Below are 24,412 nucleotides of genomic sequence, written 5' to 3'. Positions count from 1 at the left end.
AGGAAATCCGTTGAGAGCATCTCCCCTCTGCACCCCAAGGCCCACAGCCCAGCCTGCTGGCTGGAGAACTGACCTTTAGACCCCTTGTTTATGCTCAGCCAGAAATTCAGTCCAACTGCAGGCTGGGCTGGCATCCCAAACCACGGAGATCCCGGAAGACATGTGATGCAGGGCCTGCGAACCTCACAGGAAGGCTCCGATTGCAAACACATGTCCCAGAGTGCTGACTCGGTGTCAATGGAGCAGATCTCCACGTCTGTGTCAGAGGGGCCCACGAGTGTCGGCCAGGGGTGGGGACGTGCTGTTCGGACGTGCCTCTGGCTTCAGAGGGATTCAGGCTGGAAGCGGTTTCTTCTGTGAGTCCGCCCGTATGGCAGGTCCTTTCCTTTCTTCCTCCTGCAAGTGGAATATCAGTGTGTGTTTGTCTTGACCCCCCATGGGGCTGTTGGCTTTTTCCCTCTTATGCATCTGCGGGGCCTGTTCTAGTCTCTGTTTCCAACACCCACCACATGGCTCTGGGCTTCCTGGCTCGACAGATCTGTCGATCGCACCCTGGCGCAATTTTTAAAAATTAAACTTTTTATTTTGAGCTCATTGTCGATTCACATGCAGTTGTAAGAAAAACGCAGAGCAGGGAGGGTGGGAGGGAGGGAGACGCAAGAGGGAAGAGATATGGGAACATATGTATATGTATAACTGATTCACTTTGTTATAAAGCAGAAACTAACACACCATTGTAAAGCAATTATACTCCAATAAAGATGTGAAAAACAAAAAAACAAAACAAAACAAGAAAACAAAAAAAACACAGAGATTCCACGCCCCCTTTACCCAGTTTCCCCCATGGTAACATCTTGCAAAACTATAGGCAGTATCACAAGCAGGACATGGACGATACAGACTGATACATTCAAGATGTGGAGCATCTCATCACAAGGGATCTCTGCTGTTACCCTTTTATGGCCATGCCTGCATCCCTCCGTCCACTACACCCCCGCCTTTCCCCTCGGCAACCACTAATTCATTCTTCACTTCTGTAATTTTGTCATTTCAAGAAAACTATGTAAATGGACTCACACGGTATGTAGACTTCTAGACTTTTTGTCTGTTTGTTTCACTCAGCATAATTCTCTGCAGATTCATCCAAATTGTTGCAAGTATCAGTAGTTCTTTATCGCTGAGTAGTATTCCTGGCATGAATTTGTCAGCATTCATTCACTGGACGACACCTGTGTTGCTTCCAGTTTGGGGCTATTGGGGCGAAAGCTGCTAGGAAGAGTTGTGTATAGGTTTCTCGTGTGATTACAAGTTTTCATTTTGTCTGGGATAAATACCGAGAGTGCAGTTGCTGGGTCATGTGATAATTGCATATTTAGTTCTTTTGAAAAACTGTCAGACTGTTTTCCTGAGTGGCTGTACCATTTGATATGGCCACCAGCCACGTGTGAGTCATCGTTTCTCTACATCCTCATCTGCGTTTAATGTTGCCACTATTCCTTATTGTGGTCATTCTGGTCAGTGCGTATGACATCATAATGTGATTTAAATTTGCATTTCCCTAATCGCCAGTGACGTTCAGTGTCTTTTCATTTCCTTATTTGCCATCTGTAGAGCGTCTCTGTTGAAATGTTTCTCTGTATCTTTTGCCGGTTTTCTAATAGGATCGATTTTTGATGTTGAGTTTTAAGAGTTCTTATGTATTTTAGATACTAGTCCTTTGTCAGATATGTGGTTTGCAAATATTTTCTCCCTGTTTGTGGGTTGTTTTTCCATCCTCTTAACAGGGTCTTCTACAGAGCAAAAGTGTTAAATTTTGATGAAGTCCAGTTTATCAAGTTTTCTTTCACGGACTGTGCTTTTGGTGTCAAGTCTAAGAACTCTTTGCCTAATTCTAGATCCCAAAGATTTTCTCTGTGCTATTTTGTAAAAGGTTTATAGTTTTACATTGAAGTATGTAATAACATTTCGAGTTAATTTTTGTACTCTGTGGGTAGGACTTAGGACAAGGACCTTTTTTTTTCTTTTCCTGTAAATATCCTATTGCTCCAGCACCGTTTCTTAAAATGTCTATCTTTCCTTCATTGAACTGCTTTAGTACATCTGTCAAAAATCACTTGGGCATATTTGCACACGTTTGTTTCTGGGTCCTCTATTCTGTTCCATGTTTCTGGATTCTCTATTCTGTTCCAGTGTTCCCTGTGTCTCTCCCTCCACCAAGACCATCCAGTGTTGTTTACCAAAGGGATGTATTATGATACAATGTGTTGAAATTGAGTGGACTGATTCTTCCCACTTTATTCTTCCATCTCACACATTGTTTTAACTATTCTGTGTCCTTTGCCTTTCCATATAAATTAAAAAATTATCTTGTCTATAGCTATAAACATTTGTTGGAATTTTGGTAAGACCTGTGTTAACCCTATATATAAGTCGGAAGGAAAATTGACATCTTTCCTATGTTGAGTCTTCCAGACTATGCAGACAGTATGTCTCTTCCTTTATTTAGATCTTTGATTTCTTTCAACAGTGTTTTGTAGCTTTCAGCATACAAGACCTGTACATGTTGTGTTTCCCTCTTCTTGAGTGATTATAAATGGTAATGTTTTTTTGTTTTTGTTTTTGTTTTTGTGTTTGCAGTACGCGGGCCTCTCACTGCTGTGGCCTCTCCTGTTGCGGAGCACGGGCTCCGGACGCGCAGGCTCAACGGCCATGGCTCACGGGCTCAGCTGCTCCGCGGCATGTGGGATTCTCTCGGACCGGGGCACGAACCCGTATCCCCTGCATCGGCAGGCGGACGCTCAACCACTGCGCCACCAGGGAAGCCCGGTAATGTATTTTTAATTTTGGTTGCTTGTGTTGACATAATTGATTTTTGTGTGTTTATTGTGTATCTTGCAACATTGCCCAACATACTAGTTCTAGGAGTTTTTTGTAGATTTTATTGGAATTCTCTACATAGAAAATCATGTCATATGTAATAGGGCAAGTTTTATTTTCTTCTTTCCAAACTTATGCCTTCCCCCCATTTTAAAGCTGTGTTAAAATACACACAACATAAAATTTACCATCTTAACCTTTTTTTTTTTTTTTTGTGGTACGCGGGCCTCTCACTGTTGTGGCCTCTCCCGTTGCGGAGCACAGGCTCCGGACGCGCAGGCTCAGCAGCCATGGCTCACGGGCCCAGCCGCCCCGCGGCATGTGGGATCTTCCCGGACCGGGGCACGAACCCGTGTCCCCTGCATCGGCAGGCGGACTCTCAACCACTGCGCCACCAGGGAAGCCCCATCTTAACCATTTTTAAGTGTCCAGTTCTGTGGTATAAATACATTCACAGTGTTATGTAGCCATCACCACTTCCGCCTGAGAGCTGTTGGTTTAAACCCATCATGATTCACTCCAAGGCCTATTTTCACTTTGTCAGAGATCAAGGAAGAAGGAGAAGATGGCTGTTGAGTAGGTAGCCAACCGTGTCAGCCATTGGAGGGGAAGAAGTATCTTTAAGTGGAACCAGAAACATAGTTGGATCCAGGTGGATCCAGAGAGGCCCCATGGTTTCTCTCAGGGTCTCCAAATCTAGTGGGACTTAGCTTTTCTGCCATCAGGCACCTCCAAGCCTTCCCACCAACTTGGCCACATGGAGACAGACTGCAGTGGGAGAGAGAACCATGCTCACTTCTTTTTCTCTCTGCGCTCTTGTTCTAACAGTAACAAATCTTAGAATGGAAGGGACCTTGGAGCTCATGAAAATTATTTTATAGGTGAAGACACTGAGACCCAGAGTGGTGTTGATTTGCTCAAGGTCATCCAGTGAATGACCAAGCCAGGACCGGTTCAGATGAATACTCTGTATTTGCCAGTTATTGGTTTTTCTTTTATTTCATCTCTTAGGTATTAGGTATTACCTAATATTCACTGGGGACTTACTATGAGACACAGTGTACTGATTGGTTTATATCATTTTTCATTTTAATCTCTAAACAACTTGATGAGATAGATACTCTTATTGTCCCCATTTTAGAGATTAGGAAACTGAGGCTTAGATAGATTGAAGAAGTTGCCCGAGGTCTGATTCCAGAATCACCATGATTCGCTGGTCCACTGTACAACCTCCCCAGTAAAATAAGCCTGTGTTGTCTTTTGCTGTCATTTATTCTGGGTGGATTAGCATGACATTCTCCAGAAGCCTGGCAATTCTTCTTAGATTGTGCCCACAATTGCAGTGTGTCCCTACCAGTTGGAGGGAATGTAGAGGGAAGATGAATAAATTTACTCTAGTTTTGTATGATGGAGAAGGGGTAAGAGATGAAGAGCACGATTCTGCCATATTACTTTGTTTTTTCTTTTTTTAAAAAAATTTGTTTATTTTATTTATTTTTGGCTGTGCTGGGTGTTTGTTGCTGTGTGCGGGCTTTCTCTAGTTGCGGTGAGCGGAGGCTACTCTTCGTTGTGGTGCGCGGGCTTCTAATTGCGGTGGCTTCTCTTGTGGAGCACGGGCTCTAGGCACGTGGGCTTCAGTAGTTGCAGCACGTGGGCTCAGTAGTTGTGGCTCGCAGGTTCTAAAGCGCAGGCTCAGTACTTGTGGCGCATGGGCTTAGTTGCTCTGTGGCATGTGGGATCTTCCCGGACCAGGGCTCGAACCCGTGTCCCCTGCATTGGCAGGCGGATTCTTAACCACTGCACCACCAGGGAAGCCTTATTTTGCTTTTTCTAAAAGGAAAACTCGTCATTAAAACAACAGTTTAACTATTACGGTATGCCTTAATTGTAATCTAGGGTTTACAGTTCTTAATAAAAGATAAGATTAGGACAAAATTAAAATATGGCAGTGAGTATAAGTTGTCTTCCTCAGGTATTGTTTTCAATTGCTGCATATCTAAGCTTTGGCTTTCTTTACGCGTTTATATTTTCTCAACGATTCCAGGCGTTGGAAAGCTATTTTGTTTGTGCCAGGCTTCCAGGAACCAAAACCAGCCACTGGCAGCTTTGGTGTAGACACTTCCTTAAGGGAGCACTTCCTGGGGGCATTTCTACTTTGCCTATGTTGAGAGTTATTCATGACTCACTTCTCCATTCCTTTTTCTGCTTGCCCATCCATCCATTTATCCATCCATCCATCCATCCATCCATCCATTTATCCATCCACCCATCCATTCACCCACCCACCCACCCATCCACCCACCCACCCACCCATCCATCCATCCGCTCAGCTATTCTTTCGTTCACCAATGATTTATTAAACGCCTACTTATAATAGCCCTACTATATTTTACATGTCGTAACGTTTAATAAAGAGTTCATGTGGCTTGTCTGGTTTCTTGATTACGTGTGTTTTCCTCTGATAGGGTATGAACCCTTCAAGCAGGGACAAGAAAGGGTCTTGTTGCTCCCTGCACCTAGTGCCTGACACAGAGGAAGGTACTCAATCAGCGTTTGCAGAATTGCATTATCCACCCAACAGGGCCTGCCGCCTCCTCAACCTTCTAAAACAGGCATTCCTTTTCCCCTTTTAAGTTTCCTAGGACATTCAAAAAGCACAAAGAGACAATAATTTCATCAGAGTGTGAAGAGAAAAATAAACCAGGACAGAGTTCATATGAACAATCAGAGAGTGTCATCCTCGTGACTGCAGTAATGTGGACGGATTTATCCCAGCCCCTGAGAGGAATTTGATTGCTTCATTATATGTCTAATCGTTACCATCCTCTCTCTCAGCATCCCATTTCTTGTCGGTATTCCACACATGGATCTGATGTCTCTCCTGCTTTACGGATGGAAAAACTGAAGCTCCCAATGGCCTAGGGGCTGAGCCATCTCACGGGGCAAGTCAGGAACTGAGATGTGGGCATAAAATAGGCATTGTTAGATTTTAATAGTTTCCATCAAATCAAGATATAATCATCACCAGCATATCAGATTTACTATTTATGGACCTCTTATTAAGTGCCGAGGACTATACATGTGTTATTCTTTCTCCAAAATCTTTATTTTGAAAAAATTTCAAACCTACACAAAGTAGTAAGAATATATAATGAAACACTGAGTTTCACTAATTGCTTTATTTCTTACACCTAGTTTCTTATACTTTGTTTCACATTTTTGCTTTATTTCTCTCTCTCTCTCTATATATATATATTTGAACCATTTCAGAGTTACGTGCAGACATCATGACTCTTCCATCCTAAATACACCAGCATATATTTCCTCAGAACAAGGGCATTCTTCTACATAACTAAAATATAACCTTCATGGGACTTCCCTGGTGGCACAGTGGTTAAGAATCCACCTGCCAGTGCAGGAGACAGAGGTTCGAGCCCTGGTCCGGGAAGATCCCACATGCCGTGGAGCAACTAAGCCCATGAGCCACAACTATTGAGCCCATGAGCCACAACTATTGAGCCCACGAGCCACAACTACTGAGCCCACGAGCCACAACTACTGAGGCCCGCGCTCCTAGAGCCCGTGCTCCACAACAAAGAGAAGCCACCGTAATGAGAAGCCCGTGCACCGCAACAAAGAGTAGCACCCAATCGCTGCAACTAGAAAAAGCCCACGCGCAGCAACAAAGACCCAACACAGCCAAAAATAAATAAATAAATAAAAAGATAACCTTCACACCAAGGAAATTTAACACTAAAACAATTCCATTATCTATTATGTAGTCATTATTCAAATGTTCCCAATTTTCCTAATAACAGCCCTCCCTCCCTCCCTCCCTCCCTTCCTTCTTTTCTTCCTTCCTTCCTTCCTTCCAGCATTTAACCAAGGATGGCCCATTGCATTTATTTTTCATACTTTGTTAGTTTCCTTTAATGTAGAACAGTTTCTCAGCCCCTTTTCTTCTTTCATTGTCAGGAGGCCAAGCTAGTTATTTTGCAAAATGTCCCTCAATTTTAGATTTGTTTGATATTTCCTCAGGGAAAGATTCGGGGTAAATATTGTTGGCAAGAATAATTGCACAAATGATGCTGTGTGCTTCTCAGTTCATCCCATCAGGGGTTGTACAATGTCAGTTTGTCCTGTCATTGGTGATGTTACGATCACTCGGCCAGCTGGGGCGGTGTTTGCCTGGAGACTGGAGATGCTATTTTCCTTTGTAATTAGCACGTAAGCTGCAGGGTGCTTCTGGAAGGTTGTGGCATGTCTCCCCACCACCCCACCTCCCCCGCCCCCGCCTCAATTCTTTCACTCCGGTGGTTTTAGCAATCATAGGTCATAATTGTACATGATCTTTTTAAACTTCCATAATAACCCTGTGAGGCAGATACTGTTTCCACTGTTTTTACCATAAGGAGGCTGAGTCTTGGAGGGGTGAAGAGGCTTGCTCAGGGCCCCAGAGCTGGTAAGGGACAGAGCTGGGCTTTCAAGCCAGGTCTGGCAGCCTCGAATGCTTTGTTACTCACTACAGTCATCTGTCCGGAGGTGGCTATCGCATCCCTTTTGCTCCAGGTGAGACAAGAAAAGTGATATTTAAGATCACATAAGACACAAATCATTTCAACTCCGGCATCTCTTTCTTCTTATTCCCGAAGCGCTTTTTTTTTTTTTTTTTTCTGCTGAAGCCTCGTGCCTCTTAGTTCACCTTTTACTGACTATCACCTGAAACGTGGTGACTAAATAACGCTTTTGTCCAGTGGCCCCTGGACTATGGCGTGCTGCTTTGATTTGCTGTTGTGGTGTCCAGGAGAGACCGCTGGCCAGCACCATACTGGGGCTGATGCTATCACATATGGTAATGGTCCAGCAGAGGGAGAGGAAGACCACTGCCTAAATCCACAAAGATTGTTTCAGGGGGCTTCTCTCTGGGTCAGTGTAGGTGGGAGGAATGCAGTCCAACACCCATGATGTTATGTGCTAAGCACCAGAGGAACACTGCTCATCTGGGGTGTCCTTGGGTTACAGAAAGGGGGGCTTGAGAGGTCCTGGGGATGCAGGGGATATATTTTTCTATTAGTGTCAAACTTGCCAGTCAAGAATTGGATTAAAAAATGGTAACATGGGGCTTCCCTGGTGGCGCAGTGGTTGAGAGTCCGCCTGCCGATCCAGGGGACACGGGTTCGTGCCCTGGTCCGGGAAGATCCCACCTGCCGCGGAGCGGCTGGGCCCGTGAGCCATGGCCGCTGAGCCTGCGCGTCCGGAGCCTGTGCTCCGCAACGGGAGAGGCCACAGCAGTGAGAGGCCTGCGCACCGCATAAAACAAACAAACAAACAAAAACAAAAAAAATGGTAACATATTAAAACTACAAGAGATCACCCAGGCCAACTCTTTTCTTTTGTCGATGAGGAATCTGAGCCCTAGAACGGTAAGTGGACCGTCCAAGGTCATAGCTGGCGACCCACAGATCTGGGGCCGGAACTAGGGATTCCATGCATATTCTGCTGCAGATGCACTAAGGTTATGCTCTGTTGCACCCTTGCCCAAGGTCAACCACACCAGCCAGCCTGCCCGGCCCTTGGTTTTTCTGCTGTCCTTTCCCGTCCTTTCCCTTCTCAGATTTGTTTTTTGGAAGGCATTTGCTCATGCTTTCCTCCCTTCCTTCATTGGTTCCTTCATTCCTCACCATCATTTATTATCCTCCTGCTGTGTGCCAGGCACAGGGGGCACAGAGCAAAAAGAAACAGTGTCAGCCTTGAAGCAGGTCATGGTTTAGGTTGGGGCAGGGGATGCAATCTGACAACCGTGATATTAAGTATTAAGCACTGCAGTAACACTGCTCGTCTGGTGCTCCTGGGACACAGCAAAGGGACGGATGCCTTGACATTCTGTGGGCTTGTGGGAGTTTGCTGAGACAGGTGTGACCTCCCAAGGAAGGGGAAGAAAATATGGGAAGGAAAAGCAGGGCAGGGCAGAGCTTGGTAGATGCGCGATGAGAGGATTCTGGAAGGGACCCAGAAACACATCCTATCAGGGACTCAGGAGTCATTGGTGTGGCTGCAAGTCCCGCAGGCCATTAACAGCCTGGAGCAGGTTATCCGCTCCGCTGGGTTCAAAGGTTTAGACAAGAGCTTCCGCTCCTCCAGAGCTGTTTGACCTGCAGGCACCGGGGAGGGAGCTGGGGGAGGGAGTGGTGAGGATGCTGAGAACCAGGGACACAATTGCCCTGAGGTCACTAATTGCTGTCCAGCTGCGGAGGCCCTGTGATCGCCTGCTCAGTGCATCATGGACACTTAGTTATGGGCTCCAGACTAAGCCTGAATCTGATTCTGCACAGGGAATAATCACATCACAAGCCGGAAGGAAGGAATTTGGTGCTGATTAGACCAAAGGGTACGTAGGCAGTGAAAAGTTTGGGCTGCTTTTTTCTGTTCCTGCCGCTGACCAATGATTCAGGCCAGCTAGGAGACAGCTGCTGATGTCTCAGTGAGCTGACCTAATGACTTCATACAGCACGGCCGTGGGCTCCTCTCCCCTTAACAAGTCAGCAACAACCTGAAACTACGTGACATTTTATGATGCCAGACTATTTTACGGTATTTACATGGATGACCTAGTTCATCCTCACAGTAACCCAGATAATTAGGTATCACTAAGATTCCTATTTTGCATAGGAAGAGACCGGAGCTCAGAGAGGGTAAGTAAGTTGCCCAAGGTCACACAGCTAATAGTGCAACCAGGACTAAATCAGGCAGTGTGATTGCTGAGCCTACACTGCTATCCACTAGGCCACAATGCCTCTTAGTCTCAGGAGGATGTGACTTGGGCAGGAGTTCTAGCGCTTGTTACGACAGATCATTTATCCTGTTCATTTACTTTGTTATTGTTCATTGGGTGATAAACTCCATGAGGGCAGGGAACTGGCCATCTGTTTCACCCCCAAAATAGCCACTGTCATGGTTTCTAATAGCATCATTTTGCTTGTTTTTAAAAATTATATAAAAGGAAACATGGTGTTCTACATTTGCCAGTTAGTTCATTTGTTAATTACGTTGTTCACAGCTTCTCTTTTCTTACTGATTTTTGGGGTCCATTTGTCAGCTACTGAGAGAGATGTATTAAGCTCTCTCGCTATGAATGTGGATTTGTTGTCTCTCCTTTAATTCTGTCAAGTTTTGCTTCTAATATTTTACAGTTATGGTATTGCATGCATATAGATCTAGTAGCTTTCTGGTGAATTGACCCCTTTGAAAGGATGAAATCTTTATCAAGCAGTGTTTTGCCTTAAAGTCTACTTTCTCTGATATTAGAATAGCTACACTAGCTTTCATTTGGTAACGTCTGCACGTATTTTCCACTCTTTCCTTTTCATCCTATTTGTGCACTTAAAGTGTGTCTCTTGTAAGCAGCACTTAGTTGGATTTTAAAAATCCATTTTTACAACCTTAGTACCTTTATATTTACATTCAATCTATTTATATTTAGTATTCTGCCTATTTGTATGTAATGCAATTGCTAACGTATTTGGGTTCACGTGTACCATTTACTGTATTTGTGTTCTATGTGAACTACCTGTTTTCTATTCCCTTTTCTTTCCTTTTATGCCGTCTCTTTTGAGGACGTAAATATCTTGATTATTTCATTTTTTTCCTCTGCTTTAACCTGACAGTTATACATTCTTTTATGTCCTTTTAGTGGTTACTCTAAACTATGCACCCTTGACTCACAGTCTAACACAAGCTGTTATTTTCACCACGCTCCTACTAATGCTAAACTTTATCATATTTTATCTTCATTTACTCTTTCCTACCTTTTGTGTCATTGTCCTCATGTATTTTAATTCTACATATACTTTCAACCCCGTATTATGTTCATATGATTATTTTTTGTAAGGTCAGTATTCATTTATATTTTCCCACATTTTTGCCTTTTCTTTTATTCTTCTTTTCTTCTTACATTTCTGTATTTCCATCTGGGTTCCTCTTTCTTTTGCCTAAATAAATTCCTTTCATGTTTCTTTTATGGCAGGTCTGATGGTAACACATTCTCTGTTTCCGTCTGAAATGTCTTAACATTGCCTTCGTTTCTGAGGACAAGTTTTGGTGTGTACGGATGGTAGGTTGCCAGTTATTTCATTGTGACACTTTAAAGCCAGCTTTCCATGCTCTGTGGCTTCCATCATCTCTGTGGGAAGTCATGTGTAAGTCTTATCATTCCTCCTTTGAAGGTAATGTGCCTGCTTTTCTCTGAATATCTGAATTTCTCTGAATCACCTGAGGTTTTTTCTCTTTTGTTTCCAGTAGCTTTCCTGTGCTGCACCTAGACGAGGTTCTATTTACACAGGCACACCTTGCTTCATTGTGCTTCTCTTTGTTGCGACTTGCAGGTATCATGCTTTTACAAATGGAACGTGTGTGGCAAACTGGCATGAGCAAATCTGCTGACTCCATTTTACTAACAGCATTTGCTCACTTCATGTCTCTGTGTCACACTTTGGTAATTCTTGCAATATTTAAAATTTTTCATTATTATTATATTTGTTATGATGATCTGTGATCAGTAATGTTACTATTACAAAAAGTATTTTTAGCAATAAAGTATTTTTAAATTAATGTATGGACATTTTATAGACATAATGCTATCTGGACATAATGCATACTTAATAGACTACAGGGTAGTGTGAGCATAAGTTTCACATGTACTGGGAAACCAAAAAATTTGTGTGACTTGCTTTATGTGATATTTGTTTTATTGCAGTAGTCTGATACGGAACCTACAATGGCTCTGAGATCTGCCTGGACTTATATTAATACTTCTTGGGATTCACATATCTTCTGGAGTCTGTGAGTTGACATCCTTTAATAGTTCTTGGCCATTATCTTTTCAAAAATTGTTTCTTCTTTTTTTCTTCATGGGACTTCATTTTCATGTATGTTAAATCTTCTAACTGTAACTCCCAGTTGTTTTGTGTCCTTTTGTATGTTTTCCCATTTAAAAATTATCTTATTTGGCATATTTTTTAATTGCTGTGTTTTTTAAAAATTCATTTATGTATGTATTTGTTTATTTTTGGCTGCGTTGGGTCTTCGTTGCTGTGCGCAGGCTGTCTCTAGCTGCGGCGAGTGGGGGCTACTCTTCGTTGTAGTGTGCGGGCTTCTCGTTGCGGTGGCTTCTCTTGTTGCGGAGCACGAGCTCTAGGCATGTGGGCTTCAGTAGTTGTGGCACGCGGGCTTCAGTAGTTGTGGCACGCGGGCTCTAGAGTGCAGGCTCAGTAGTTGTGATGCACAGGCTTAGTTGCTCCGCGGCATGTGGGATCTTCCCAGACCAGGGCTCGAACCCATGTCCCCTGCATTGGCAGGTGGATTCTTAACCACTGCGCCACCAGGGAAGTCCCTATTGCTGTGTTTTTAAGTTCATTACCTCAGTCTTCTCCTGTGTCTAAGTCGCTGTGAAAAAGTTTGGTGAGTTTTTCATGTCAGCTATTGAGTCCATAATTTCAGATATTATATTTTTTCAATATAATGTTCTAGAGTTTCTATTTGATTCTTTAAAAAAATAGATTCTATTTTCTCAGTTGAAGTTCTTTATCCTTTCATTTATTTTCACCATCTTCGCCTCTGTTTTCCTAAAAGACACTAATTATTCTTATTTTATGGTCGTTGTCAGTTAACTTCAATATCTGGGTAGCTGTAGGTCTGTTTCTTTCATTTGTTTTTATTCATGGTTTTTGGCCCTCTGGTCCTATTTCTTGGCATGCCTTATAATTTTTTATTGAATTCTGGACTATTATGTATAACATTTTTTTAGAGACACCAGAAGTTGTTACCAACATTAGCGGGGGTTCATCCTTTCGTCTCTTAGATGGGTAGAATGGGAGCTGATCACCTTGGTCTCTTCAGGGACTCGGCCGAGTCAGGACTGTGCAGCTCAGGAAGGCTACGTCTTCCTCTGGTTCCCTCCAGACCCTGGGGCACAGACCTCCAAGGTTTTCTGTTGAGTCTTTGGAATGTTCACTGGGCCCCTTTTCCCTGGCAGGTCCCAAACACTAATACTCTCTGTCTCCTCTGCACCACAGAACTACCAGAAATTGCCTACTTGGAATTTTGGCCTCCTGCCCTGTGCAGTTACGGAATCTGGCAAAGGTCCTGGGGCAAAAGCCAGGCGTATTTTTAAGGCTTCTCAGGTCTCCAGTTCTTGTCACTTAAATCCCATGAGACTTCTGAAGCTCTGTGAGGTTTCTCAGTCCCCTGGCGGTGACGCACCGCCCGGGCAAAGCATCCTCAGCCTTTTTCCTGCTCGCAGGATTGACAGAGACCCCCAAGGAGCCGTAGCTGCGGGTCCTCAGCTTCCTCTGCATTTCGCCCCTCCCTGGAATCACATCCTGTAGGGTCCTGCCTAGCCAGCAGGCTCTCTGATGCCCTCATGCAAGGTGTTTGCATTTTATCTGCCTTGTTAATTGCACTCTTTGGTGCCTTGGTCGGCCGTGTCTACTCCATCCCACTCGCTACTAAAAGTCCTCTAGGCCTCGCTGTCCAACATTGTGCTTTGAAAACATTATAGAGATAATTTGAGGTCCTGGGAGAGGTTACCTTCCTCCAGAGAGGACGCTGGCATTTAGCCAGCATCGGGGTAGGTCATGTTGATTCCATCAGGAACCGACATCGTTTAAAACTGGGCTTTACTCTTTAGTCTGGTTAACTCTTGTGACCAGAGCCTAGCCCTTTGGGGTCCCGTCTGAATTCCTGTGGTATTTACTGGACCCCCTCCTCCCTGGAGCTGCATTCTGGTTATACCGGCCCCACGAGACTGCAGAAAGCTCACGGGTCGCTCAGCCTCTTCCTAAATGCCTGGTTTATGGGATCCAGCTTCTGCTTTGAGGGGTAGAGAGGCACCCGACTCTGGGTTAATTTCTCTTGGTTTCCTTCCTCTTTTAGATCCTGGCGGCACAAACTTTCACATCTTTGACGGCTCCCATTGGGTGCCTGAGCAGAGGTGTGTAACTGAACGGGGAGTCTAGGAGACTTGTACGCCAAGGATGTTTGAATGAGAGATTTGGAGTGCATGCATCCTGGGGTCTCTTCTTTGCAGCATTGAGATTTCTTTGGGGGAAAGGGTTTGAAGTCCATCACATTAGGATCAGCTGATGGAACAATCAAAAGCCAGACAGTAGTGCAGGGATGGGGCGAGAGAGGGACTCTTGTTTTTGCCTTGGCCGGGGGTGTTGACAGATTCTCAGAGGCGAGGCTCAAAGGAGTAAACTTTCAGGAAGCTCATCCTTGAGGCAACATCAGCTAATTCCGGGAATTAGGGAATGCAGACCATCCAGTGCTCACGTAATTTACAAATAAGGACCCTGTGGGTTTTGGAAGTAGCTTTCAAAGGGGCGCTTTAAATGTCTCATTTTGGATATAAATGTCTGGAGAGGGTGGGGGAAGAAGCTCTAGGGCAGGATGAACCGTGCCACTGAAGTAGCATCATAGACCTTAAAGGGGCTGATGATCTGACCCCGGCTTAAAATACACCTGTTCTCAGAAGCCACGAGCTTGGAAACTCTACCACCAGGCGTTCACTCCACCTTCTCATCCCTTCTCTACTCGAGAGAGGCTTACGGGATCCTCTTCCCATCACTGTAGGGGCTTCGAACAGCACCTGCGGGGGAGAGGTGGGACGAGGAGACAGAAATTCCACCCACGTGACTTCTTTGGCCCTGGACGTAGACGCGCAGGTGTGTTTGTCTTCAGAGAGGCCCTGGTAGAAGCCGCCCGCCTGGTTTCAAATCCGGGCTCTGCCGCTTCTGCCTCGGGGATTGGGGGCCGGTGCTTTAACCTCTTGTGCTTTGATTTCCCATCTGTAAGATGAAGGTGCTAAGAGTATTTACTTCATAGCGTTCTTGCAATGCATGTAGCGCACTCCGAAGAGCTGCTGGCACCTAGGAAGGGCTCAGTCCCCACTTCTGTCATTATTCTTCCTAGCTTTCTGGATGCTGGAAGCTGCTGTCCTCAGGGACAGAGCCTGGGCGAGGCTGCGCGTTCCCTCTGCTTCTCAACTGCAGACACTTGAAATGCTCTGCGGCCCCTGTGATTGGTAAAAGGAAATGGGGACTTGGGGAAGGTAGTCAGAAGGGGGAAGGAAAATCACGTCCACAAACAGGTCACAGGAGAAGGGAAACCCGGGCTGAGTGTTTTTTAAGAGAAACCTCATTGGAACAAAATCTTACACGTTGGATTCGGTCATCCGTTAGGAGGGGTTGTTGAACCTCTGCTCTCCGGCCCCCTTCACGGCTCAGCCTGCAATGCCGTGGCATTGCTGGACGTTTTAGAGGCAGTTTCTGCTAAAAAAAAAAAAAAGCAAGTGGTGCAGATTGAGGGAGGCTACGGCCAATGCTTCTGACAGAGCGGGGCAAACCTCGGTTCTGGTCATTTCCTGATGAGCTTCTGGTCCAAATGAACAATAGGATGGGCTGGGACTCCAGGCTGGCCCAGCCCCACTGCTGATGATGCCAATGTTCTAGCCAGTGACCAGAAGGGCTCGAGATGGATGCTGAAACTGAGACCTTCCCTGATCCTGCAGCTTCAAGGGGACTCGTGTGTGTGTGTGTGTGTGTGTGTGTGTGTGTGTGTGTTTACTTGGTCCAGTGTGAATCTAACTACCCCACCCCTCCCTTCATTAGGTCCTAACTTCTCCTTGCCTCCCCCGCCCATGGTCTTTTTCTTTTAGATGCTCTGCTGGTTTCTCTTTTGGGCGGTGGCTGGGCAGACCCAGCGAGGCAGTGTGTCTGGTGGCTTTTGTCTCTTCTGGAGGGAGGATGGGTGGTGCTGGGCTCCTTGCTTGAAGAGGAAAGGGATGAGGATGTGCTGGGACAATAGGTGATGCAGGGATGGTGCCGTGGTGTGGAAGACAGAGGAATTAAATGTTAAGCGGTGGGTATAAAATGTACCAAGATATTTTGAGGGCTAGATTTGTTCCACAAGTTAAATGCATAGGACGTGATGCATTGGAAGAACAAGAGCCACTTATGATTTTTAAAGCTGTTGGGCTGCCCAGGCGATACATAGACGTTTTGTGGACGGTGTGTCCTCAGCAGAAAACATTTACGTAGCACCTCACCGCCTGGAATACTCATCCATGAAAGCCTGGCGTGTTAGTGATGGCCAGGAGACCAAGACCCAGGAGGACAAACAATTTGCTCAAGGTCGCAAGGCGAGTTTGTGGCAGAGCTGCTGGGAGATCCCAGGTCCCCCTGCACCGCGCGGCTATCTGCAGGGACTGTCACTTGGCTCCGTCCACTTGCCTGTCGATGCCCCGTGCAGGGCACTGAAGCCACCACAGCCTTCAGACACCAGACCCGGGAGGCAGGCGAGGAGCGACCCACGCTGACCAAGAGGCTGTATTTGACCTTCAAGCTTCCAGCTTCCTGCCTGGACTCTCAGCTCCGAGCCTCACAGCACACTTTCACCTGCTTGTCCTGGAGAGGGCCACCATGGACCACCCACTTGCCTGAGCAACTGGCTTTTCCCTTTTCCCCCCTCCCCACCCACCCTGTGTTTAATCCATCACTGAAACCTTTCAATTCCACGTGTTTAAAAACTCCCAAATCCCTCCATTTCTCTCCATCCCACTCCGAACACCCGTAGCCACATCAGCCCACTGCTTGGCCTCCTCACACCCGCTCTTTATTCCCTCTGATTCCCCTGCTGCCTGGAGTGTCACCATGTCTCTCTCCTGCTGGAAACCCCTCTGAGGCTCCCGAAGACCTATCGCAGGCCCTGCTGGTCTCTCCAGACTTGGCCCTGCTCCGCCTTGCATTCTGCTCGCCAGCCAGAGGCACTTCTGTCCCCTTGTGCTGTGGGCACTCTGGCGAGGGGGCTGGAAAGGGACAGAGAAAGGTCACAGGAACCTGTAGGGAGACAGAGAGAGGATGGCGTGGACCCTGGGTCCAGGCTCTGCTGAACCACTGGACAGCATGAAACCATCCCTTCGTGTGGGGTGTTCTCAGCCTATAGAGCACCGCCGTTGGGCTCGGAGGTGGGTAGGATCTGCCAAAGGGAGGCTGCAAACTCAAAGCCCAGTCTCTCCAGGCAGCATGTCCTGATTCGGTGAGTAGGCCACAGGGACCCTTAAGAGTCTGGACATTTCTCCCCGGCCGTGTGACACCGAGCTGGTCCCTTAATGTGATGAGGCTGTGAGCCTCAGTTTCCTCATCTGGGAAATGGGACTGATAGCTGTCCTGTTGTGTGGTTGTCTTTTTCTCCTTTCTATTTGGGGGAATCCTCCTCTGTGTGAGCCTCTGCCTCTCCCTGGGAAGCTGAAAAGGCCGTTTACTGTGACCGACCCCCGGCAGCAAGGGAGCGAGATGCTCCTGCCTTGGTCTTTGGATCTCGAGAATAATGCAAAGATGCAGGTACAGTTGAGGCAGTGGAGGAGCAGTGACAATGACAGCGGAGGCTGTCACTGGGGTGTCCAGCCCAGACTCTCCCTGCAACGGGAACTTAGTTCTTTTCTTCCCTGCCTTCTATAAGGCTGTGGGAGCGGCACCGTCCCCTCCCAGTAAACTCCATTCATGCTCTTCTGTTGGCCAGTCTGTTTCTGGAGATGGAACCGAGAGTCTTGGCTCAAAACCCCACCTCCTTCATAGGTGGCTGGGATCAAGCAGGACGTTTCAGTGGAGCTGCCTCAGTGACCTCGGAGTGCAGCTCAGTGGGAAGGGGTGGGGGCCTGGGATTACAGCACACGCGCTTTACAGAAAGCTGAAATCGTAACGGTCAAAATCATATCAAATATCAGGCATCCTTTGGGAGGTGGAGATATTGTGAAAATGCTCTGTAAGGCCAAGGAAAATGTAAGACGTTCTCCTTATCTTACCAAGTGAGGGCCCCTATTCCTCTGTGCCTTCAGTTTAGCTTAAAAATATAATTGTTCAAAAAAGAAAAAAAAAGGAGAGCGGTATGGGTCCCCCTCAGTAGACCATTAGCACCCAGGAGCAGGGATTTATTTCTGCACCATGTCTCACAGCTTGGGTCCAGTGTGGCCGTCTCTGTGTCACCTTTCTGTAGCAGAGCGCAGGCCGGAAAGACAGCCCTGCAAGCAGCAGGGCCCGGCTTCCCCAGTGCTGGAGCCTTAGAAGCTGCCCACCACGCTTGGGCTTCACCTGGGGGGCAGCCCCCTATGCACTTGATCTCAGCCCTCCCCGTGCCCAGGGAGGGTCCTGAGCTCCCTCAGTTCAGTTCCTCGGTCCTCAGAAAGCAGGGCTATCGTTTCCTCCCCTTTGGACAAGGTTGGGCACAAGAGCCCGAAACCTGCCCCGGGGGACAGAAAGGACATGCCGTTGAGCCCTCCCCCAGGGACCCATGCCCCTTAACTCACCTCGAGGAAAGAGGCACTTTGAAGGCACAGTACTTGATTACAGTATTTCCAGATTTTTTACATTTTGAAAGAGCAAGTTGTCAGGCAGATGGATGTGAAAGCGGAGACATTAACATCACAGAAAAGGAAGGGAGTAGCCCAGGGACCCAGGCCCAGGCTGCTGCTGGGGGGCTGGCCTACGTCTCTGCCTCTGTGGGAGGCGTGGCCTCTGCCGGCCTCGCCGGGGTGCTGCTGCCCAGGGCGTCCTGGCTGCGTCCTCAGCGCTTGAAGTCTGCGTGGAGCCTTCAGGCCCTTTGCGGGCAGAGGGTTGGTGGGGCTCTGGGGACATGGGCTCTGAGCTGGGGTGCTGGAGGGGGCGTGGGGCTGCCTGGGGGTGCAAGCAGCTCGTAACCGGCTCTCCCTTAGCTTTGTGGGGCTCAGTTTCCTCATCTGTAAGACGAGGGGATAAGATGCAAAGATGGCTTGTGGTCTATATTTCCCATGAGCCTCTGAGGGGTCAGACTGCCACCGGGCTGCGGTTCTGGGGTCTGGGCCAGAGCCAGTCTCTCCGTTATCAACCGTTGGAAAGAACAAAAGCTGCGCCCTCCCCCGCCCCACCACTGGACAGAGGCTCCTCCCTGGGATTGCCTGGGTTTATCTCAGTGATAAAAAAGGGGAGATGGGGAAGCAGGTCCTTGTGTCCTACCTGGAAATGAACTGGCCACCCGCTGTGAGCTGAGATCAAATGGATAAGAGGAGCTGGGCCAAGTCACTGCCTGTGCATCCCAGATATCAGACCATCCAAGGGCCAGGCAGCCAGTGAGCACAGCTGGATGGCTTAAAATAATTAGTCAATAAGAGCAGAAGCAAAAACCCTAGAAGTGGGCTTCCCTGGTGGCGCAGTGGTTGAGAGTCCGCCTGCCGATGCGAGGGGACGTGGGTTCGTGCCCCGGTCCGGGAAGCTCCCACATGCCGCGGAGCGGCTGGGCCCGTGAGCCATGGCCGCTGAGCCTGCGCGTCCGGACCCTGTGCTCCGCAACGGGAGAGGCCACAGCAGTGAGAGGCCCGCATACCGCAAAAAACCCCCCCAAAAAACAGACAAACAAACAAAAAACCCTAGAAGCTGTTCCAAAAATGTTCCGTTTTAACCAAATAAGTTTGATTACACACAGAGTACCATTGAATTTAAAGGAAGTTAATATGATAGTTTGCATGTTTCCTTCCAAGCAAAAAACCAGACAATGTAAAGTGGGTTGTTGGAGCCGCGTGGTGAAGGGGGAGGGAGTCAGGGCCATATGTGCCTGTGAGCTGGAAGTTCCACTTGTAGGTCCTTCCTCTCCACCTGCAGGAAGCCCCATCCTCGTACCCCTGTGCAGGTTGAGGGAAAGCTGAAGAAACAGCGCTGTTTTCCAACCCCTTCAGCACCTGTTGGAGTGGATCAGAGAGCCACGGCTTCAAGGGCGTTCCCTTCAGGCCCCACCTTATTGACCCTTATGCCCACTGTCCCCCGTGTCCCTGCCAAGGGGCACCGAGCCCGTGTCCGTCACCCTCCACTTCTGTCTCCTTTCGTCCCAGCCAGAGAGTCCGTCCTTGTAGAGAGCAGGAATCTGACTCCTGTCGTGTCGCTCTGAAGGTCACAGAAAACAGATCTTTCTCTGCTGGGACACCTTCGTCCATCCAGTTACCCCAGAAATCACGCCCGCTCTTCGCTCTCTCGTCTGCGTGTCCAACTGAGCATCACGCTGTGTGATGCTCCTTCGAAGGAGCCTTTAAATCCACATCCGTCTCCGAATTCCCACGGTCACGGTGCTGGTTCAGGTGGTTGGCGTCTTTCACCAGGACACTCACCGCAGTCTTGTCATTGGTCCCCACCTCCTCCCCCCTCATTCCAACCTTCACTGTTGTCTGGGCAGATCTTGGTGGAGAGAACACAGGATTTGGAATGAAACGGAGACCTGCATTTCAGTTCGGATTTTCCCACTTAGACGTGTAGCCTCCGTCACGTTGGTGTTTCTGTGCCTTAATTCCGGATCCGGAAAAGGAACATGAGATTGATTTCAGGTTATTCTTATGGCGATTAAATGAGATCACATTTTAAAAAGTGCCCACTAAGAAGCCATAAGTAGCTACTCAATAAATATTAGGTCCCTTTCCCTTACCCCCTCCCACCCCTTTAAAAATCTTAAGTGACATAGCTTCAAGTCACTTCATTGCACTGGTTGACTTTATCTGAACCTGTCCATTTTGGCACCAAGAACCAACCATAATATAATATACTTGAGGCAGGGTTTGACCCACAGAGAGTAGAACATTTTGCATCCAGCTACCTGTCCATCCACCCAACGTTTCCGGAACAACCGCTGGGGCCCAGGCACTGGAAAACACAGAAGCAAAAGACGAGGTGTTTATAGCCTAGTGGAGGGGGCGCGGATAATCCCACACAGCACCAGGAGCGGTGGGAGGTCGAGGAAAGAGAACCCAGCTGGGAGCAGGGACGTGGGTGCAGGGAAGGTGCCCGGGGGTGGGTTGCTGAATCCTGAGGGATGAGGGGAGTTAGAGAGACTTAGGGCCTTAGAGACCAGGCCTGGCCAGATCCTGCAGGGCCCTGGGCGCCACGCCGAGGAATTTAGACTTGGTTTTGAAGTCCGTGGGACTGACTTAGATTTCTATTCTAGAAACATCCCTCCGCCTGCATTTCAGAGAACGAGTTGGGAGAAAGTCAGACCAGAAGCAAGGCCAGTTGGGAGGCTCAGCTTGAAAAGGATGGGGGCCTGGTCAAAGCAGCACCCGCCCGTGGGCAGGGGGCCGGGGCCAACCTCAGAGAGGGTGCAGAGGTGGAATCACCAGCTCTGGTGACCCTCTGAATGTGGGGCTGAAGGAGGAGCAAAGACCCAGACAGAGTTCCAGGAGGCAGAGGCCTCTGAGTCAGGGTGGCAGGTGATGTCATTCACCGCAGGGGGTGGAGCGGGGGTGGGGGCGGTGGGGGATGATGGTGTCGCGGGGGAGGGAAAGGGGAAGCCGTGGAGGTCAGGCTCAGAGAATCAGAGGGGGCAGGGGCAAGTTTGGAACTTGGGGAACACTCCAGTTTAAAGGTTGGCAGAGGGGAGCGGACCCCAGAGGATTAAAACCACGAGGGAATGGAGTCCCGGCGATCAGGGAAAGATGAGGCCTCAAGAAGGAGGGATACATAGAATCAAAGGCTGCAGTCAAGCAAGATTAGGGCTGAAAGATGTTAATTAAATGAGCAAAGTCAAGGTCACTAGTGATATTGGCAAGAACGGTTTCCCTTGAGAGTCTGAACCATGGGACAGGGAGTGATTGGGGATGAGCAAGTGGAGAATTTGTAGTCTGCTGTTTCCAGAAGCTCAAGGGAGAGAGAGGCACAGGGTCACAGTCAGGGGGGCTGGCTAGGTGGGGGTGGGGGGGGGGGGTGGGGGGGGTGCTTGAGCACGTTGGTACACCTGGGGGACAACTGGGAGAAATGAGGGTTAGCAGTAGGTGCTGGCCGGCAGCACCCAGGAGGGACACAGGATGCTCTTGGGGGCACTAAAGGAGCAGGGATTTTCCCATAAGGGCAGAGGAGTTTGGAACGAGCTGTAGAGGTTAAGGAATATGGAAGCTTCCTTCACAGTGTGTGGGGTGAATGAGGAGGGGGCATGAAAGGAAAAATGAGGGACCTTACACACGACAATGACCATTGTCTGTCTTGACCTGGAGCACGACAAACTCTGTGTCCCAGAGGTCCAGATAGTAAAAAAGGAAACCACCACTGTTAAAACCCATTCGGGACGGGAGGAGAAAGCTGACACCGACGTGCCCCAGAGAGACCCCTACATTGACGCCGCTCACCGAGGGCTACTCGGCACCTGCAAGGAAAGATCGTAGGGAACAGGAGATTTTTGTCAAGTACCATATTCACTTTGTAGTTTCTCACGTGCGCAAAATGAAAAGCAGGCCTGCGTTCTCCTTGCCATTTCCCGGATAGACTAATTTTAACATAACCTGAGCGAAAGCTCCCCCTCCCAGCACACACACCCACACCCACCCACGCCCACACATACACCATCAAGTAGCACTGCGTCCAGATTCTCGGTGGTTTCATCCGTGTTTTCCCCTCTCACAATGGGACAGGTCACAGAGGAGCTTCCAAGAAAATTTAGCTGAAGGTATTTCCAGACACTGAAGCATAGAAGCAGGTGTTCAGTGTGACATGGTGTGTGTGTGTGTGTGTGTGTGTGTGTGTGTGTGTGTGTTGGGGGGATGGTGAGCATGGATGAATCTCTTTTTTTTTGTTTAATAGCTCACTTTCCAGCTGCGATTTCCGCAGGGTCTGGAGGTTTACGGGATCCATGATGAAAGGGCAGGACCAACTGGGGGGTCCTGGGGAAGCGCCCCAGCTCAGCTGTGGCTGGTGGGATTCCTCGCTCTGGGGCAGGGCCGAGGTGTCCCAGCGAGAGGCATGTCTGGAGAGGTTTTCTTTACTTTGCTCTGTGAATGGTGCAGAAAGCGAGCCGGGCCAGGGAGTAGCAGAGTCCCTGGTCTGGGCTCTGCCTCCTCCCCGCTGCGCCAATGTCCTCCTGTATTAAGTGGGGATAATTAGGCCAGTCCTGCCACCCAACAGGGGAGGGGCTTGTCATACAAGGTTCGTGAGGTTCCACCTGCAGAGTGCTTTCAAGACCGCACGGCACTGTATGGCTGAAGATGATTTTTTCCTTCCTGTGATAACATCGCACGTTTTCACCTGCACCTTCTCGAACCTCACAGACTCGTGGGTTCTTTCCATGTCCTAGCTGTGGGATTCAACTCGTTACATGTCACCTGTAGGGAACCCAGTGCTTGGTCTCAGATACCACTCAGTGTCAGAGAGGCAACAGAGGCCCAGATCTGACTGATTCCTTCTTAGGAGGAGTGATGGTGGTTGGAAGGAGGGGTGGGGACGGGATGGGTCCAGGACCAGGGTCCACACCGTGCTGAGGTTGGTCTAAGGCGAGGCCGTCGCTGCCCTGTGACTTTGAGTGAAGGTTATTGGGCTCCTTGGGTCCCCTTTACCCACCTATAAAAAGTCACGACTCGGTGAGGATGGGCGTGATCCAGCTATGCAGTGAGTTCACCTCAAGTCCTGAGATATACAAGGCTTTTCTTGCCTCACGGCTCCGTCACATTTGTCATTGACACTCACTTGCTTTTAAAACACCTTAATACGGTTTCCACAGGAACGCTGGGTAACTTTCAAGTTCATGCCTTTGAAAGGCAAAAGCTCTCCGTCTTTCCAACGCTGGCAGCCCCAGGTAAGCCGGGGGCTGAGCCACTGTGACAAAATTCCAGTTTCATCCACTGGAACCCATATATCGGCTTTCTCTTTTTATGAGCTGCTACTGTCAGAGTGCAGGAGATCTCTATTAATAGACTAAAAGATTTCATGCTGCTGGTGGTTTTTCTAAGAGGAGGCAATGATGCAGGCCAGGCTCGGCTGTCCCATTTTGCACAAAGTTTTGGCTGGGTGCGCGGCCGTAATTGGGTTATGAGGCTGCTCATGTGATCGTGCGGCCTGGGAATGCAAAAGCCATGAGTCAGTTAAACATCAGGCTGAAGTTATTTGCCGCTGATCAGGTGCAGCGCTGAGGCCCGGGTGATGGAGAGAAGGATTCAGCAGGTGAGGCTGCCCGTGCTCTCCACCGCGGCCCTAGCCTCTGTCTCTGGGAGTACAGCTTCCCTGTTCCTGATCTGAGCAGCCTGCCTCACGGGTGGGGGGTCCAGCAGACTGGAGGGTTCAATCGGCTCAACTTGATTCAATTCAGCAAACATTTACTCAGCTCCTACTGTGTCCAAAGTACACAAAAACAAGGGTTCTTCTTTTTGCTTTTAAATTATGGACCTTAAATATTCGTGTTCTAACAATTCAAATGATAGGCGTCCTCTTCCCCTTCAATCACCTCCCTGAGGTATCCAAGGTTCCTTTGCACTGTATACTTCCGTAGGGTTTCTATGCCTCTGCAAACACAGCCACACGTGTAGGAATGTTATCAAAACAAAAATGGGGCTTCCCTGGTGGCGCAGTGGTTGAGAGTCCGCGTGCCGATGCAGGGGATGCGGGTTCGTGCCCCAGTCCGGGAGGATCCCACATGCCGCGGAGCAGCTGGGCCCGTGAGCCATGGCCGCTGAGCCTGTGCGTCCGGAGCCTGTGCTCCGCAATGGGAG

The 24,412-nt window shown here is 48.4% G+C and overlaps 1 long non-coding RNA gene across 1 annotated transcript in view; it reads left to right on the top strand.

The window, feature by feature from the left end:
* The window catches only part of LOC141275916 (uncharacterized), a 72,477-nt gene that overhangs the window by 6,979 nt on the left and 41,086 nt on the right, over positions 1 to 24,412 (top strand). The window contains exons 5-8 of the long non-coding RNA XR_012324560.1: positions 2,638 to 2,826; positions 10,901 to 10,987; positions 11,173 to 11,258; positions 11,630 to 11,715. This is a non-coding gene — a long non-coding RNA (uncharacterized lncRNA). The remainder of the gene's footprint in view (positions 1 to 2,637; positions 2,827 to 10,900; positions 10,988 to 11,172; positions 11,259 to 11,629; positions 11,716 to 24,412) is intronic.

The sequence above is a fragment of the Tursiops truncatus genome, chromosome 11 (assembly GCF_011762595.2).
Source record: "Tursiops truncatus isolate mTurTru1 chromosome 11, mTurTru1.mat.Y, whole genome shotgun sequence".
Classification (NCBI taxonomy): domain Eukaryota; kingdom Metazoa; phylum Chordata; class Mammalia; order Artiodactyla; family Delphinidae; genus Tursiops; species Tursiops truncatus.
The sequence above is the reverse complement of the archived record's forward strand: the minus strand, read 5'-3'. Positions and strand labels throughout refer to the sequence as shown.